Here is a 17,794-nt window from a genome sequence, read left to right on the forward strand (position 1 = left end):
AAAACGAAGGCTTACTATATGTCAGGCTCTGCTAAATACTCTCTAATATGTTAGTTAACATGGCTAAGAAAGCATTAATGAGACAAAATTTAAGGGGTTCCCACTCAGTTTCCTGTTTCTTTGACAGACTTTTCCTCTCTCCAACCAGGAAATTCCATGATCTTGCTTACTGCTGTCTTGGGAAGTCCTTTCCAGTGTCTAACCAAGATCTGTACTGCTGAAGTACCAGTTCTTTGACCCTTGGCTTGACATGGCTAATTGGAGAGGTAAGGAAGGAACTGCCACCCAGCTTTAGTCACTTTATTGAGCTTCCCGGACTCCAGCTGTTGGGATAGGGAAACTGAGACTTGGCCAGATTGGTGAGGGGCCCAAGTGCCCCTTAAAGACTTGGAGGTCCCAAGTCTAAAACCTTTTGTTTAGAGAAGTGGAGTCAATGTCACAAATGCTTTGAAATTTCCCTTCCTTGCCCCCATCCCCACCCAAAGAGAGAGGCAGGAGCCAGAGACCATTGGCAAGTGATAGTCTTCTAGCTCGGGTGCAGTGGGGGTGGAAGGCAATCTCCCCCTCCAGCCACTGGGGACATTCCAGCAGGGTCCCTGAGAGATCCCGGGAGGGTAAGAATTCCCTCCTTCTGTAGCTCAAGCAGAAGGCTGAGAATTGTCACCTTGAGCTAGAGGGGCACCTATAAGGGGCACTGAGCAGGGGCCAGCTTTGCAAGGGAATCCTGAATGAGGAGCAGGTGGAGAGAGAAAGAAGGCCATTCTCAACTGAGGAAGGGTGGGCTGGCAGGGAGGGGCTAGGGATAATTTACGATATCACTGTTCTCCGCCCTGCTTTCCCAGCCCCCACCCTCTTCCCAGCCCCCTGCTACTGTACGGTTGCTAGGAGATGCTCCCTCTGTCTGGAGCTGGGAGGGTGTAACAGGCGGAGACTGTTCCATCTGGACTCCTCCTCCCCCACCCAGAGGAGGGCCCTGTGCTGGGCTTCATCTACCACCCCTTCCCAGGCCCTGACAGACACCAGTTTCCTCTGCTGTTCCCCTAAATCCAGCCAGCCTGGGGCTAGCAGGGTTCCCAGACAGGCTGAGGATCTGGAGCAAGGAGGGGAAAGAGAGCTGTGGAGGGAGATGCTAACAGACTTAGCGGGCACTGAGGGGCAGCTGGCTCACCTCTGGGCCTCTGGGAGCCAGCCCAGGCTGGGAATAGGGCCAGAGGGCGTCAGGGACACAGGCCTCGAGGAGCCCAGGTTTGAGGGAGACGGAGTCCCTACCTTTGGGGAGCTTCCAGTTTGATGGGTGAGGCAGACCTCCCATCCCCACCCCTCCATAGTATGGTCAAGGTCAAGGTTAGGGACTGGCAAAGGTGGGGTTGGGGGCAGGGCAGGGAAGGAGGAGGTGGGACAGGGAGGAAGGAGGCAAGTCTGGAAAGTCTGAGAGTCTAGGTAGGAGGAAGGTGACACTGATCTGAGCAGAGATGGGCAGCGCAGCGGTGTGGCCTAGAATTTCAGAAAGAATTTCTTTCTGAAATTCTCTTCTCAGTTTTTTTTTTTTTTTTTTTTTTTTGCGGTACGCGGGCCTCTCACTGTCGCGCCTCCCCCGCCGCGGAGCACAGGCTCCGGACGCGCAGGCTCGGTGGCCATGGCTCACGGGCCCAGCCGCTCCGCAGCATGTGGGATCTTCCCAGACCGGGGCACGAACCCGCGTCCCCTGCATCGGCAGGCGGACTCTCAACCACTGCGCCACCAGGGAAGCCCATCTTCTCAGATTTTAAAGCTGTTGGAGAAGTCGGGTGAGGAGAACTCTGGGGGCTCCCCACTCCGGGTGGGGCAGGAAAGGAATGCTGTGCCCACAGCTGTGCCTCTGACCCCTGATTTCTGTGCAGCCCCTATTGGTTTTATTCTTTCCTAGGCACAGCTTCCCTCCACCCCAGGAAGGAAGGGACTGACCTTGATCTGGCACCCACTTGCTTGTGTAAGCCCTTTCCTAGCCATTGTCTCAGTTAATCTTCCAACGGTCCTGAAAACTGGTGATACTGTCCCCACTTTACAAAGGCATAATCAGAGCCCCAAGTCACAGGACTAGTAAGTTGGGCTGGGCTTCAAATGGGACTTGGTGGCTCCCACAGCATATGCTGTCTCCCTCCCCTGTGCTGACTTCCTGCAGAACGTGTTCCAAACACAGTCGGAGGGACTGAGAGGAGAGACGGCCAGATGGGGGGGAGGCCTTCTCTGCGTGTTCTCAGGGGAGGAAGGGGCGCTCCTTCTCAGGTGCAGGAGTGAAGTCTGAGGAATGCTGAAACAGTCCTTGCAGGTTAAAGACAGGACTGGGGAAGAGGCCACGGGAGCTGTAGAAGTCAACAAAATCTTCCCGGGTTTGTCCCGAGCCAAGGAAATGTGCTTTCTGTCTTCCTGAAGCAAGTGCCCTGGGCCACTGCCTAGCCTCTCACCTGTTTGGGATCTGAGCTCCTGCCCTGGGCATGCCCTCTCTGCCTCCGCCTCCACACACACAACCCCTGCCATGGCCCTGCGTAGAGCACCTAGAAGACGCTCCTAGATTCATCCATTGTCATGGTGGCCCCCTCTTACATGGAGCCCTCCCTGGTCTCTCGCGTTTCCTGGCCACTGGACACGTGCCCTCTGCCTCCTGCTAAGGTCTCCATCCAAAGAGAACCTTTTTCAATCTTGACATTTTTTTTCTCTTCAGACCAAAAAGAAGAACCTACTTCACCCAGCTGGCTTGGGTTCCCTCTGAGAAGCCGTCCTGATTGACTGAAAGATAAGGCTAAACTCTAGCAAGTTGAAGAGCTCTTTCAAGAAGCCTTTGAGCCAGAGAGAAGTGGGGAGGCCCTAGCCTCCAGCCTGGGCAGCCCACTGTATACCTGGGGCCACCTGGGATAACACTTTGCTTCACCATTGCTCCCGGGTCTACAAGCTGTCCATCCCACCCGTCCTGGTTTCTCCTGTGTTGTCTGAGCTGAGATTCCTCTGAGATGGAAGTCCCATCTCCTGTCTAATAAAGACTCTTGAATACTGACCAACAGTACTAGTGGTAGTGGATGTACCTGGGCAGGGGAGGGGCTGAATGAGAGGAGGGCAGTACCGGGCTCCCTCTAAGAGACCAATGCTATAAAAGCCACCATTGCAACAAAAGGGGGAAGCCTCACTAAGACAGAACTCCCATCTGTGGGGGATGGGTTGGGGAGGAAAGATCTCCTTGGCTCCTCCCACCTCTCTGAGCCATCCCAAGGCCCCTGGGAACACCATCCATGATCTGGTCAGTCCCAACTCAGAGCAGTGGGCTGACGCTCCCAGCCAAGGAGGCCCCTAGGTACCACCCCAAGGACCAAGAGGATGGGACAGGGTGGGGTTGCTCCCCCAGAGTGCCTGTGTGGGAGGTCACTGGATGGCCCTCTGTCTCAGCCACCAAGGGACACATCCTTAGAAATGTCCTCCAGGGTTTGAACAGACCAGAGATAAAGAGCATCCCTGCTTCACGGGGCCACCCACTCCTGCTTCCTCTCTGTCCACCCTCAGTAGAGGCAGAAGGGGATGAATATGCTTAACAAAAGGGATTCAGGTTACACAGCAGGTAGGACTTCCCAACAATACCTGGGAGGGAACCTGAGGGAGCAGGGGAACCACAGCAAGAAGGAACTGTGCTCTTGGCCTCATTTGCCCCATAACACACCTGCATAAAACATGCTCCCCCAAAAGATAGCGTCCCCCCCCCCAATCTCTAGAGAGTTCCTGCTGGAAAGTGTTAGCAGAGTCCAGAGTGCCAGCTCCTTTTAAGCCTTCTACCACTCCCTAAAAAGTCCTTCCTCCCATCTAACAACAATCCCTCCATGGAACTATAGCTGGAATCCTGGGATTTTTCTAAATGAAAAGGCTTAAGATAATACACATGGTTCAATTCCAACAGCACAAGAGGGAAAGTATGCCTCTTACCCTCCCCTGTTCCCAGCCACCCACCTCCTCTCCCAAGAGGCAACCACTGGTGCCTATGTCCTCCCTGAGATACTCTGCGCATCCAAGCACGTATGTCTACGCACCCCTCCCCTTCCGTTTAAACACTGACCACAGCAGTTTTAGCTCCTCTAGACCAGGGCTCCTAGCCTCAGATCAAGATGAACCACAGGGGGATCCTTGCATCTGCTGAAATTGCATACAGAATGCTGGCTAGGCACCTGGGCATGATTTCCAGGAAGAAGGAACGCAGTAAGAGCCACCTGTTCTAGCCCAGCTCCTCATTTTACAGAGGAAACTGAGGCCAGAGAGGGGAAGGGCTGTGTCCCGGGTCCTCAGCATGGTGGAGGCCCATGAGGAGAATTCCAAGCTCCCCTAACCTACATTCCAAGGAGCCCCAGGACCCCCCACAAGGACAGGGTCTAGGAGGGCTGATTGAGGCCAAGGATGCGCCCAGGAAAAGGCAGTTCCATTTGTATCACAATCTGGCATATTTAAGGGGCGGAGCCTGGGCTCACCAGGTCAGGCAAGTGCTTCTGAAGTTCCCAGACCTACTTTCAGGATCCTTCCAACTGCGCAGCCTTGCAAGGACCCATTGCAGCCCTGGGGTCAGCCCCCAGAGGAGGAGGAGGGGGTGAATGGAGACCAGGTCTGGCCTGGGTTCAGCAAGAAGGAAGTTGCCCAGGTCTGCCCTCCCCCTCCCCCTGCTTTTGTTTGGACCCTGGAGCCTCAGCATCAACCTTCTATGGCTTCCTTACCCTCTGGGTTTTGGGGGGCCTGGGCAGGGAAAAGCAGCCCTCTGCCTCCATTAGCGGCCTGGCCTCCTGGCTTGGAAGGGAGGCTCCTGGTGAAGGAGCTGGGGTGGCACGAGGAGGTGGGAGGAAGGACTTATCTGAGCACAGGAAAAGAAAGCCGGACACTAGTGACAGCAGGTGGGAGAGGAGCCACAGAGGGTGGGCTGCCTTTTGGAAACAGAAAGGCCCAGACCCAGACAGGGGCAGAAGGGGTGGGGAGGGACCCCTCCCTCGACAGGGATGCCAGGACTGGGCTGGGAGTGTCCAGGCAGACACTTAAGAATCTGCTCTCAGAGTCCCACTGAGCATATGCAGATGAGGTCTGTCTGTATGCAAATGAGACCGTCTGTATGCAGATGAGGGAAGAGGGCATTCTCTTCTCAGGGTTACCATAGAGCCCATCCCTACCCCCTTCCCTCAGGGCCCCAGGTGCAGGGCAGCCTGCGAAGAGGCCAGGCCTGGGGAGGAGCAACCTGCAATAGAAGGTTAGACTTTGGGAAGAACTTACCAAAGGAAAATGGCCAGTCCTGTGAAATGAACTGTAGAGGAAATGAGGAATATAGAGGGGCTGCTGAGAGAGCCAGGCAAAAAAGATGGGGGTGGACTGTGAAAGAACATCTCAGTCACCCAGAAACGCAGGCAGACTGCAGAAAGCTTTGAAAGGGAGGCAGGAAAAAAAAGAATTTCGATTGAGTATCCACTTTGTGCCAGGTCCCACATGGAGTGTCTTCCACTGTCTCACTATTCCCGGTGATAACCCTGTGAGGCCTTTCACAGATGAGGCCCAGACAGACTGACAGGTCCAGGTCACGCAGTTTGCAAATGGCAGGGCCCTGGGCTGTCTGACTCCATGGCAGGCAGCCACGGCTTAGGATCTCCTTACTCCTCCCTTCTGGTAAGCCGCTCCTCCTAACCTGAGGGGAACTGAAGGGCCTTAGGGGTTGGGAGGCTGTGCCTGAGTGAGGAGTGCTGCTGCCCGCTGAGGGGAGGTCTGGCTGGGTCTCAGGCCCAGAGAGGGCCTGCCGAGGGCTGGGAACTGGCGGTGGAAGGTAGGGTGTGGCTGTGAGGGTAGCTGAGTGGGCAGAAGCCGGGAGGGGGACATCAGGGCTGGGAAGGACGCCAGGGATAATACGGTGAGGGAAACTGAGGCCCACAGGGATTGGGAGGATTGCCCTCCTCACTCAGCAGATCCAGGTCCAAGCTGGGCCTGAACCCAAGGCACTGCGCCCCCAGCCCAGGGCCCCTTTCTGGGAATGCAGAGGCTGGGAGTCGGGGCGTCTTGGAGAATAGCCTCTCCTCTTCCTTCGGTGGCCCCTGGTCCCCCACATCCCATGGTGTAGCCAAGGCCTTTGTGGGGAAGCCGTGGGGAAGAGAGGCCCCTTGTTGGCCCATTCATTTTGCTGGAGGCTCGGCCAATGCCAGCCCAGGCACCGGCTGGGCTCTTCTTCCTGGGGGTGCCAGCCAGCCCCCACCCACTGCCACTGCCCGCTCCGCTCCCCAGCTCTGGCGTTTCCTGGAGCCTCAGGGCTTTGGCCCTGGTCCCGGCTGAAGGATGGCGGGGAGCCCCAGCCCCCGCGTCCCCCGCACCTCGCCTTTCACACGCTGGCACCAGAGCCGTGGGAACGCTGGACGGCAGCTGGGCACCGGTGCCCGGCTCTGCCCACCCCCAGCCCGGCCGACCTCAGAGAGGGGAGAGGAACAGGCTGCCCCAAAAAAAGCCCCCTCCGGGATGGGGCCCTAGAAATCCTTAGCACTAATTATGAATCTGGGGACAAACAAGGCATTTGCAAGTCAATTAGTGACAGAACTTTCCCAGGAAAGAGCTTCATCCAGGCTCAGCTTCAGACAGGGCCACATGCTGGGTCATCTTGTCCCTCCCCCTGCCTCTGCCCTGCTCAGAGCTCAGGGACAGAGGCCGCCCAATGTTCTGCCAGTCCCTACGTGGCGGAGGGTCTCAGAGCCCTGATGGGCAACGAGGGGCAGGAGGGCAAGGCTGCACTCTGCTGAGGTCAGCTGGAGGTCACTATAGCGCTGCCACCAGGAGACGTCCCGTCAGGGCCCTGGCCTCAGTTCCACCTGTGACAGAACCTGGCTGCTCCTGCATGGAATTGCCAAGGAGACAGCTGGCTCGGACAGGGTGGCATGGATGGGTTGACAGGAAAATAGAAGTCATTGTGAAAGGGTCGGGGGGGAGATGCTACCCGGAGGACACAAAGAAACCAGGACAAGAGGAGACCAAGGGAGAGACAAGTGGTCCCAGGCATCTCAGCTCGTGCCCAGGCAGGAGGCACATAATCCGAGGGGGCGCAGCCACAACACATGGGAACGTCAGGCGGACTAGCCGGCCATCTGGGGCCACTTCCCGTAGAGAGGGCGACAGAGCCCGTGAGGCGGCTGCTCCTGGGCGGGGAGGCCTTTAGCTGGGAGAGGGGCTCTCTGCTGAGAGGACCCCTTAATTGGGGGAAGAGAGTGAGGGAAGGGGCTATTTGGGGCAAAAGCCCTAGAGCCAGCCTCGCCATCTGAGGGAGATTAAGGGATTATAATTAAAATGCGTTTGAGGGACTCCAAGCAGGTGGGTTGGGGCTGGTGCTAACGATCTAATTGCTGCCTTTAGCCAGGGCTTTCGCCAGGGCCTGGCTGCTGGGGCTCGGTAATGAGTGGGGGTGGGTTCCTTTTAAAGGAGGGTGGGTGAGAAGAGGCGGAGTTGAGGGGCCAGGAGGGGCAGTCTTTCCACTGTGAACACCTCAGCTCACAGGGTCCTGTGCCCCGGCGAGGCTCCCCCTACTGCCCTCCCTGAGAAACCAAGGGGAAGGCTGCGGTTCAGTGGAGTTCTGGGAGCCTGGAGAAGAATCTGGGGGGCCAGGAGTGAGCAAGGAGAATACTTACGTTCCCACAGAGAGAGGACATTGAGACAGGGACGGTTAGGGTGTCCTGGGAACAGTTACAACGCCAACACGAACTGCAAACGTACTCTGTGTCGAGCATTGTACAAAACACTCTATAAACTGATTTCACCCTCACAACCATGGTAAAGTAGGTCTCCCCCTCGGGACTAGGGCTGGGCCCAGCCCCCTGGCTAAGCAGACGCCAGGGGTCCCACTGGCCAGGGGTGGCTCCTTTCTAGGAAGGGACGGATGAACAAACCCTCTGTAGACTCTGAGAGACCTCAGGCTGAGGGGCAAGAGCATGCCGATTGTAGCCCAAAGACCCCGGACCCTGGGAGTCCAGCCTGACCGAGGTGGTGCAGACCCCCTCCTGCCTCGCATGCAGAAGGCACACTAGGGACCTGGACACACATCAGGTGTCCCACCGCTATGCCTTTGCATATGCTGTTCCCTCTCCTTGGAAGGCCATCCCTTCTGCTCCGTTTCTGCCCTTCTGAGAGATCTTCCTCTCCCCTGCACCCCCTAGATCCCCTAAGGGGTAAGGGTTCTCTCTGGCCGCCTGGAGCCTGGCTGAGAAGGTGCTTACCATGCATTTAGGAAACAGATGAATGGCCTGGTGAGGGGCCGGTGTTTACTTTTATAACGAAATGTCTGAGCAGCTCTGGGAGGATACAGGGGAGACCAGGAACATTAGTTGCCTCTGGGATGGGAACTGGGTGGTGGAGACCCAGATGCAGGAGGGAAACTTTACTGTGTGGTACACCCTTTTGGGCCTCTAAAGTTTTATGCCCTTAAAGTGAAGAAATTCCTGGGGACCTCCCTGGTGGTCTGTGGTTAAGACTCCTCGCTTCCACTGCAGGGGGCACGGCTTCGATCCCTGGTCAGGGAACTTAAATCCCATATACCACATGGCCAAATAAGTTATTATTATATTTTTTTGGCTGCGTTGGGTCTTTGCTGAGCGAGCTTTCTCTGTTTGCCGCAAGGGGGGTGCTACTCTTCGTTGCGGTGCGCGGGCTTCTCATGGCGGTGGCGTCTCCTGTTGCGGAGCACAGGCTCTAGAGCACAGGCTCAGTAGCTGTGGTGCACAGGCTTAGTTGCCCCGCAGCATGTGGGATCTTCCTGGAGCAGGGCTCAAACCCATGTCCCCTGCGTTGGCAGGCGTATTCTTAACCACTGTGCCACCAGGGAAGCCTAAAATAAATAAATATAATTAACATTTTTGTTGTTGTTGTTTGTTTTGTTTTGTTTGCTTTTTTTTGCGGTACGCGGGCCTCTCACTCTTGTGGCCTCTCCCATTGCGGAGCACAGGCTCCGGATGCACAGGCTCAGCGGCCATGGCTCACGGGCCCAGCCACTCCGCGGCATGTGGGATCTTCCCAGACCGGGGCACGAACCCGTGTCCCCTGCATCGGCAGGCGGACTCTCAACCACTGCGCCACCAGGGAAGCCTCAAATAAATAAATAAATAAAATTAACATTTTAAAAAGTGAAGAAATTATTATTCAGAAATAAATCTAATTTAAAATAATAAATACTGCATCTTTTTTGAAAGCTTGGGAAGGACAGTGTTTAACCCCAAAGGCCAGAGCATAAAGAGAACCCCTCAGACTCTTCACTGGGGAGGAAACAGTGCAATTTCAGTTCCTTCCCTCTACCTCCCCCTTCTCTCACCCTGCTCCTGCCTCCTCCCAGGGCCTGGTCCCTGTGCCCCACACTCCGCCAGGTCCTCTAAGAGCATTTCAGTGTTGGCCCAGGGAGCAGAAGCACCCCCTCCCTATCGGGTGGGCATTGCGGGCAGAGCCCCTGGATTCTCACTAGCCCCGCACAGGGCAAGTCACTGAAGCTCCCCAAGCCAGCAGCTGCCCCAGTGAACACACAGTGACGGCCTGGCTGCTCTCCCCTGAAGAGGTCTGAGGGCGGCTGCCCGCCCTCCTCTGCACATGCCCGAGGGACGCTTGCTGCCCAGCCCCAGCCATGGGCCCTGCTATCTCCTGTGTGCTCTCTCCCAGGCCGCCTCCTGTCTCTGCGCCTCCTTGTCCCATCTGGGGCATGGGTGTATCCCTGCCCTTCCTCCCCCTGTATGGCTGAGCTGAGGATAAAGGAGCTCTGGGCACCCAGTCTTAGCATTCTTATCTGAAAAATGGGGATACAAACAGTAGCTATTTGCCAGAGCTGTTGGGGGGATTAAATGAGATAATGTATGTAAAGTGCTTGGCGCGGCGGGGCACGAAGTGGGGGCTCATAAATGGTGGCTGTTATTATAGTTATTAAATGGGAGGGACCCTGCAAAATGTGCTAGCCTGGGGAAGGGACTCATCATTATTGCTCTGGCTGGGAATAATGAGGCCTTGTGGTAATAGCCCCTCGCACTCCCAGGCCCCTCTGACAAAAGGACGCAGCGGCTGCGGACGGGCCCGACAAAGTGAGAAGTGAATGGTACATAATGGGACACTTAGGGGCTTAGCCCAGGCTGGGGGGCGCTGGGAAGGACCCTCCGGCTGTGGCTCCAGGTGCTGAAGGACCCCACAGGCCGGAAACCCAAGCCGATGGGCCGCCCTTTCTTTGCTTCAAGGCGGCTTGGCCAAGAGCCTTCAGCCGCAAACCCAGGTCATCCGGGCCTTCGCTAATAATGGACAAAGCGCCCCTAAGTGCCAGGTGCCGCTCTGTGTGCCAGGGCACCAGCCCGCACCAACAGACCCCAGGACCTCAGGCCGTGCGAGGCTACTGTGGGAGACCAACATGAATCCAAGCAAATACTCAAAATAGGTAGAGATGCTGATGAGTGATCTGAAGAAAAATAGGAAGGGAAAGGGAACATAAGGGCTGGAGTTGGGGTGGTGAATTCAACTTAAAATAAGGTGCTTCCGGAAGGCCAGGTTTTGTCCAAACTTTTCTTGTGGAAGATGTTAAATAGATGCAAAAATAGACTAATCTAACGAACCCCCATCTACCCCTCATCCAGCTTCAACAACGGCCGGTCGTTCCATCTGCACCTCCACCTACTCTCCCCCACCTCCCGTGTCACTTTTCAGGAAACTCCAGACTTCTCCTTTCATGGAGCATGTGATTTGAGCAAAGACCAAAGGAGATGAGGAAGCCAGCCACGTGGTCATTAGGGAGGTGAGCATTCCAGGCAGAGGGAGCAAGTGCAAAAGCCCTGCACCTAGGATCGGAAGATCAGGCTCTAATCTCAGTTTTGCCTCTACTGGCTGTGTAAGCTCACACGAGTCCCTTCACTGCTCCGAAACTCAGTTTTGTCATCTGTGAAATGAGGCTGATGCCCTCACCCCACAGGGAGTTTGTAGAGGTGGAATGAGAATCTCTGTGAGTGCTTTATACAGTAGAGCAACACGCCAGGATCAAGGTCTACTCTCAGAAACTCAGTGTCTTGGTGGAGGTGAGGCAAGGCCCCAGGGTACCCAAGACTAGGTAGGGGTTGGGAAGGGGGTCTGGGGGTGGTTTCCTGCAGAAGGTTACCCCCAAACTTAGTGTAGCAGACTACGGTGATGGGGAGGGGGCTTGAGCTCAGAGCCAGGCCATGTCTGCTGGCCTCCCCCTCACCCCCACCCCCATGGATGGGCCACAGGATCCCAGGCTGCTGGAAACAAGAGAAGGGCCAAAGGCCTGAATGGCCAACTGTTCTCTGAGGAGGCTTGGCCCCCTCCAAAGACCCTTATCACCACATCCACCTCCCTCCCAGGGTGATTATCACCCAGAGGGGCCTTTCCTGGGGGACACAAAGAGACCCTCCACTCCCATCCTCTAGGCAGGATAATGGGCCATTCACACTGAGGGGACCCCAGCCCCACACCTGGCCCTCTCAGGCAGCCCCCGACAGCCCCATTGTCCCAGGCCCGCCTTGCACACGGGTGTCAGTGGCAGGGAAGCCCTAGCCCCCAGCTGGAGCGCTCCTCGACTTCCCCCACCTCCCCAGCCGCCTGGACTCTGGGCTCGATCTCGGGGGGAGGTGGGTCCACCATTCATCCCACACCCGCTCACTCGGAATTTCACTCCTCTCGAAAGTCCTTACAGAGCGATGGGAAAATGGGAGGGAATAATTAGGAAAATCATTAACGTCTCAAGGCCCATCTGAGAGGGATTAAGGGATTAAAAGGCTTCCAACCAATCTCTCCTACTTTAAGGTTGTTGGAGGGGTTTTGTTTCCAGGACTTCTTTTTCCTCTTCTCTTTTCCTGGATTGGGGGACACTAGAGTCTTGGTGGATCCTTCCTTCAAAAGCTGCAGGAAAGGGTCAAGACAGTAAAATCCGCATGGAGAAGAATGGGGAAGAGCAGGTGTATGGGGGAGGTGCCTTCCCAAGCTCTCCTGAGCCGCCTTGGGCCGCCTCTCCGGACATGGGTGGAGAGGGAGGGGTGCAGCGGCCAGGCTGGGCCGGAGGGGAAGCCCAGACAGGCCTGCTGAGAGCGGACCGGCTCCCTTGGAAGGCCCCTGAGAGGCCCAGCCCTGCACGCCAGGCCACATACACCTCCTCCGAGTCCTGGCTGACTGGGTCCAACCGAGGCAAAATGGGCCAGAGGCTCCGTGCCACACATCCTGCTCTGGAAGGCCAAGGCTGGAGGTCAGAGAGGAGGGAGCGGGGCCAGAAGGCTGAATCAACAAAGACTTTTACTGTTTGCAGTAAGCAACATGCAGCCGCTGTCCTTGAGCAAGGCGTGGTCCTGTGGGGGTGAGCAGGTAAAAATGAATAGCTCGTTACAACACACTGTGAGGCTGGCTGAAGCGTGAAAGGGGGTCTACAGAGGAGGCAGACCTCAGGAAGTCTGGAGTGATTTGGGACAGTGCCCTGGAAGGGTGATTTATTTATGAGAGGATCCCTAAGGCCTGGCACCTGGTAGGTACTCACAAACTGTGAGGTAAGTGCCCCACTCAGATGCATCACCCCCTTTTATACGGAGGGTCTCACTGAAATGGTCCCCCTCACCTGGCTCAAGGCAGAGCCGGTATTTGGGTTGCTGGAGAGCAGAGGGGCACGTTAGGGGATGGCCCAAGCTCTCCCTAGAGTCTTCATGAGCTCCATCCTGACGCAGCCCTGAACATTCTGGGGAAGAAAGATACTGGCAGCACGTGGCTCACACAGTGCCCCCCCCAACCAACACACACACTCACGGTTCCAGTTTGGGGGCACCCTGGAGTGAAGGCGGCCCCTCCATTTCTCTGGAAGGCTCAGTTAAACCCCCTCCGAACTTCTGTACCCACCAACCCTTGCCTCGAAGACCTGAAGCCTGGTGGGGCAACATGGAGGCAGGCGGGAGCCATCCTGAGCCAGCACCTCGCCAGTGGTGCGGGTGATAGATGCCGGCGGCTACAGCCCTCTGCAGCATTAATAACCACGTTTAAAAATGGTCTTAATTAGCAACTGCCAACAAGAAGCCCGGTACTAATTCCACCAATAATCGAGGCTTGCGGGGCGCGGACAGGAATGCTAGTGAGGGGATGGATGGCTTGCAGACCCTGTGCATAGCTTGCAGATACGGTGCAGCTGTAGGGTCCAGCAGAGGCCAGCTGAGTGGCTGGAGGGCTGGGAAGAAGGGGGACACTGCCCCCACCGGCTCCCACACCAGGGCTCCTTGACCCCCCACGGCGTAGCCTCCTCAGATGGTGTTGGGACAAAATGAAGCGTGAGGAATTGCAGGGAGGAGGGGAGATCTCTGTCTGCGCCGTCAGAGCCAGAACCCAGACAGCAGCCTGTGGGATGAAGGCGCGCCTGTAAAAGCCCAAGTGAAATGAGCTAGAAGGGGATTGGGAACAAGCCCCGCAGTGTCCCGGAGCCACATTCCTCGCTCTGGGGAGACGGAGATGGATGGTGCTGAGCTGGGGAGGAGGGGACACTAGGGTGGGGGGGGCATCTTCTCCAGCTGAGGGCTCCCCTGCCAAGACGAGCAGGGTGGGAAAAGCGAACTTAAGAATCCAGCCGATGCCCCAGCACAACAAAGCCCACTTCCTCTCTCAGCCTCAGAGCCAGGATGGGTCTGCTTGGGTCCTGCCCAGGGACCTTCCAAAGACCATCCAGAGCAGGCCCAGAGAGCTCCAGAAATCCAGGCCAGAGAGAGAGAGAGGGCCCCCTTCAGAGCAGGCATCTCTGGTCCAACCTCTTCTGGGGACAACCTGCAAATGTCCTGGAAGAGAAGAGGGAGGGTCATGGGAGGAAGGATGTGTTCTGGGGCTCAGGCGGGTGGAGCCTCTAGCCATGTGTGGAGACGTGCAGGGACCTGGGTTTGGCTTCTTTCAGATGTGGCTTTTGGGGTCCCCGGAGGAGTTTCCATGAGGCTGGGCAGCCCCAGGTCAGAATGTTTTGGAGGGTTCCAGGTTGGAGCAGAGATGCAGTGAGGAGTTGGAGGGGGGCCCACTTCCAAAGGTGGGGAGTGGGGGTGGACAGGACTCTGGCTACTTCCCTGGCACCATAAAATGCCTCAGCTCCCAGCCCACATCCCCTGACCCCAACTTTCCTCTTATCTGTCTCCCAACTGCTATCCCAGGAGGCCAGGCTCCACTGCCCGCACTGCACCTCCACCTCCCCAGAATGGAGTTGCCACGCATGTTGTACCTGGATCTCGTCACAGAGGCCAGGAGGACAGAAGGAAGTGCTCCGTCTTAGGAAAAGCCTGGGCCAAACCAGAAATGAACAGGCCTCTGAGGCAGCACTAGAAGCCCTGCTTCCCGGAAGACTGCCTGCCCTACCAGCGTCTCCTCCCTCCTCTCCCCATTCAACCCTCTCCTGCCTTACTGGAACTGAAAACCTGGACTTCCTGGGACAGTTCTCATTTTGATGTTGCCCCGATTGATTTTGCCCCGAAAACCTTATAAGCCTCAGAAGCATCACTGTTTCAAGGGCCCAGGCACCATCTCTGAAATAGCTCCCACCTGAGTGGCATCAGCCCTTGATCATGAGCCTGTGTGGGAGTTTAGAAAAGGTGGAATCGGGTCCTGCACCTTGCAGAGTCGAAAGCCCAGTTACTGGAGCTCAGCCTGTAAGCACACAAGAGCAGAGGCCAAGTTCCCAGCTAGAACGGACTCTGCTTCCCGCATAGGGTCCCTTGCCTACTATCCAGTGTTGGGCCAATACCACCTGTTAGATGGGCACAAGCTCCTGGGCTGGGGGTAGAGGGATGCACGTTTCACTTGTGGGAGGGGACTTTCTGTGGCAAACCACTCCCCCGCACCTCTACATCACTGGAGAAGTTTCTTTCAGTCCTGCATGGCTAGGGCTTCTCCCAGTAAACGGTGGGCCTTCTTAACTGGTGGTGGCAGCAGAAGGAAGCAGGAAGGAGGCCTGGACTGGGCCTGGGGCTCACGAGTCACAGAGGATCCCTCGGGGGCATCTCTGTCCAGTAACCTGCTTTGGGGAAACTATGAGTATTTCCCTCAAGGTTCTGGAAGGGAACTGGCTCCAGAGACACCTCTGGTCAATGTAATGTGAAAAAATGGATGGAGATGGAGAGGGCAGTTAACAGGTAGGGAGGATGGGAAGAGCATCACCTATAGGCTAGGTTTAACCTCCAAGAGACGAGGCTCAGAAATGAACTGATTTGTGTGAGTGGGGTGCCAAGTTGGGGGCCCACCAAGGTCTGACCCCAAAGTCAAGGCTCTTTGGGGAGAGGAGTAGGTATGGAGGGAACAGGTGACCACCCCTGCCTGGCCCCAAGGCGTGGTTTGGGTCGCCTTCTTCCTTCCTCCCCGGGCTGGCGAACTCCGATCGGCGATCAGACGGCGGCACGGAGACAATAGCGCTCTGTCCCGGGCGGGCGCTCCGGGAAGACAGCTCATCCCTATGCAGGGACGGCCTCCCCCACCCGGGCCTGGCCGCCAGCCCCTTTCAGGCGGTGGAAGCCGGGGCGGCGGCAGAGGGGGATTCTCACAGGCCGTTGGACATTTGCATAGCCCGCTCGCCCGCCCGGAGACATTGGCCCGCATTGTTCCCGGGCGGCGGCGGCAGCGCCGGCGGGCGCACGGGCCGGGGCGCGCGGGGCGGCGCGGAGGACCCGGCTGGGAGCGGGCGGGAGGACCAGACAAAGGAGACGGGGCGCGCAGAGCCGGGCGGGGGAGATCGGGACGGTGGGAGAGAAATATTGGGGTGAGGTGGGGCGGGGGACGCGGCTGCCGAGTTAGTCTGTCCCGGGACCGCCACCGACCCCCACTTCGGACACCCACGCCGTGTCTAATTCCTCCCTGAGCTGGGGCCACCATGCGCCGTGATTTGAATCCCAATAACGGGGCATCTCAGGCCTTCCCCAGGCTATGCAGGTTCAGGGCGCCAGGTCCTCCAGAGGTCAGAGGAGCAGCTCTAGCTCCCGGCCCGGCCCAGGGGGCTCTGGCCACACAGGCACAGAAGCACCCTGAGGCGCGTGGGGAACCTTGGACCTCCCAGCCAGATGTCTGGGCAGGAAGCTCTGTTGTCGCCCACACATACTTGTGCCAAGCCCGTACAGCTCCACCTCCAGAAACCCTTTCCTAATGCCTCTGGCTCTGCTGGCTTGACACTGACCCCAGCGCAGCCAACCTTCCCCATCAGTGGGGCCCTGGGAGGCGAGCAGGGGCCAAGTGTCCTCGTCCATCATTGTCCCCCGAGCTCAGGCACTGGGGCTGGACAGACGGAGTTCATGAGTGGGCAAGTGTCTGATTGTCCTGCATTGAGAGTGATAATGGCGGTGATCAGAGGGGCTGTCCCTGAGGGGCAGAGGCCTCATTGTCCTGAAGGGGTGAGGAAGGAGCTCCCTTTGCCCCTGTCCCCGCCATCTCCTTGACCTGTTCATTGTCACCCTGTCAACCCAGCCTGAATGGATGGGCCACCGTGTGGGGAACCAATGGTGCTGAGCCAGGGGCTACAGGAAAGATGGGGGAGGGGCTTAGCCTTGGTGAAGCAGAGAGGCTCCAAGGATACCTGCCTTCCCTGCCCTCTGAGCTCCCTGCCTGAAAGCAGTAATGGGACGATCACCCCCCAGACCCAAACCAGTAATGATGGCTCAGTCCATCATTTGGACCGAACAATCTATGGACTGCCCGCCAGGGTGCTAGGCACTGCAGGAAAAGCTGGGGGAGGGAGAGGAGGAAATGCAGAGGGAAAAACCAAGGGCCTGGTTTAGGAGAGTTCAGTCCAGGACAGAGTCCCCTGAGCCATGAAGCCAGAGTGCTGTATCTTTTTTTTTTTTTTTTTTTTGTGGTACACGGGCCTCTCACTGTTGTGGCCTCTCCCGTTGCGGAGCACAGGCTCCGGACGCGCAGGCTCAGCGGCCATGGCTCACGGGCCCAGCTGCTCCTCAGCATGTGGGATCTTCCCGGACCGGGGCACGAACCTGTGTCCCCTGCATCGGCAGGCGGACTCTCAACCACTGCGCCACCAGGGAAGCCCTAGGGTGCTGTATCTTGCAGTAGAGCTCAGCAGCGTCTCCCAGGCCGTGAGAGGCTTTATGGGGGTGATGGAGCCTGAACTGTCTGGTTAGGGGATATTCAGGGCCATCTCCTGTCGGGCAGCCATCACCCTTTCTCAGGGATCTCTTGGTGGGCCACCCTAGGAACTGTAGCCTTTCCTCCCTTAGAAGCTGGCTGGGTAATTGCCCTCTCCCAGGGAGGGTTCAGTTGTCACTTCTCCAGGAAGCCTCCCTGGATTGAGATGGTAGCAATGACCAGCCTAGGCTAGAGCAGCCCCTTTCTGTCAAGCCTGGAGGAGAGTTGGTTGTGGTCAAGAAAGAACCAGAGTAGAAGGAAAGGATCAAGTGGGAAAATGTTGGTGGTATGCGTAATAAATGAATACTCATAGCCTTTCCCACCCAGGATAAGCAAGGGCAGGGAGGGTCTTATCCTTAAGTCTCTCCTTCCTAGAAGTCTTTCAGATCTCTGTTTGAGGACTGCTCAGAGAGCTCAGGGGCAGAACAGGTCAGCTGGCTGTACCTGGATCCATGCAGAGGCAGAGCCATGGCTCTGCAGGGTGAAATGGGGGATGGGCCTCTGCTTGCCCAGACTCCCTCCCAGCAGGGGCTGACAGGACAGGGTACCTTTTTGCAATCTCAGCAGTCATCCTGCCTCAGCACAAGGATCTCCCTCCAACATACCTACCCCCGCCAGCAATGGTCAGGGGAGGCTGTGGAGGAAGGAGGGGAGCTCAAGGGGAGGGATATACCAAATATATTTGGGC

This window comes from Globicephala melas, chromosome 1 (assembly GCF_963455315.2).
Source record: "Globicephala melas chromosome 1, mGloMel1.2, whole genome shotgun sequence".
Lineage (NCBI taxonomy): Eukaryota > Metazoa > Chordata > Mammalia > Artiodactyla > Delphinidae > Globicephala > Globicephala melas.